The sequence below is a fragment of the Nanorana parkeri genome, unplaced genomic scaffold (genome assembly GCF_000935625.1).
Source record: "Nanorana parkeri isolate BGI_ZX_2015 unplaced genomic scaffold, ASM93562v1 scaffold1178, whole genome shotgun sequence".
Classification (NCBI taxonomy): domain Eukaryota; kingdom Metazoa; phylum Chordata; class Amphibia; order Anura; family Dicroglossidae; genus Nanorana; species Nanorana parkeri.
In genome coordinates this window covers 90,642-91,525 of record NW_017307446.1, presented here as the reverse complement: position 1 = coordinate 91,525, position 884 = coordinate 90,642, and the positions used below count along the sequence as shown (strand labels likewise).

The window sequence follows — 884 nt, the reverse complement described above, 5'->3', positions numbered from 1 at the left end:
GATTTTTTTTTTTACAGCAGACAATTGGTAAACAATTACAACATGAAATATTTTTAAAGTGTACATTTATAAATGAGCTTCACTTCCCTTCTAGAATAGTTATCAGTGGTGAACAACAAGGACCACTATTGTGCCCAGTCTGTTTATTGAAGATCTTGTGCACGAACTAGAAACTAAAGCTGTCATTTTAGCTGAGGACACAAACTCCAGCAGGACATTGACATATTACAAGAGGATCTTAATAAAATAATAACATGGACACCAAAAAGGCTAAATTACATGTTATGCCTTAAAATATAAAGCTATTCTTCTAGGTCAGGGGTGGCAAACACAAGGCCCGCGGGCCGAATCCGGCCCGACGGACCTTGTAATGTGGCCCGCACAGCAGCCACCTCATTTTGCCATGTCTCATGGCCCTATGTGATACATCACTGCAAAAACACACGCCGGACACAAGATGGCGCTCCGTTCCATACCAGTGAGACCCCCCAGTGCCCGCCAATGATGCAACTGCGTGATATGACCATCGTGTTCTCTCCCCCACCTCCTCATCTACCGCGCATGCGCAGATTGTGGGCCAGGGGTCGTGCAACGCTTCGGGCGGAGAGGCAGCAGGGGATGGAGAGGGAGTGACCCGGGGTCCGGCAGGGGATTCGGCTGGGTAAGTGGCTGCGTGTATGTGTGGGGCAGTTGCGGGGGAAGCGGAGTGCATGGTGCTGGAAGTTGCAGTGATGGTTGGTGGAAGGTGTATGCTGTGTAGGAATGTGCAGCAGCACCAGGCGTGGAATATAAACGTGTGATAAGGATGTATAGTCATCATCCAGAGGTGCAGAGATGGGCACATGTGAGTAGATGCATAGTCCTATACAACCGGCCCTTTGAGG

General features: G+C 49.0%; 1 long non-coding RNA gene across 1 annotated transcript in view; it reads left to right on the top strand.

Annotated features, from left to right (window-relative positions):
- The first annotated feature begins 588 nt into the window (after positions 1–588).
- LOC108796835 overlaps positions 589–884 on the top strand; it is a 23,983-nt gene continuing 23,687 nt past the window's right edge. The window contains exon 1 of the long non-coding RNA XR_001941836.1: positions 589–665. This is a non-coding gene — a long non-coding RNA (uncharacterized LOC108796835). The remainder of the gene's footprint in view (positions 666–884) is intronic.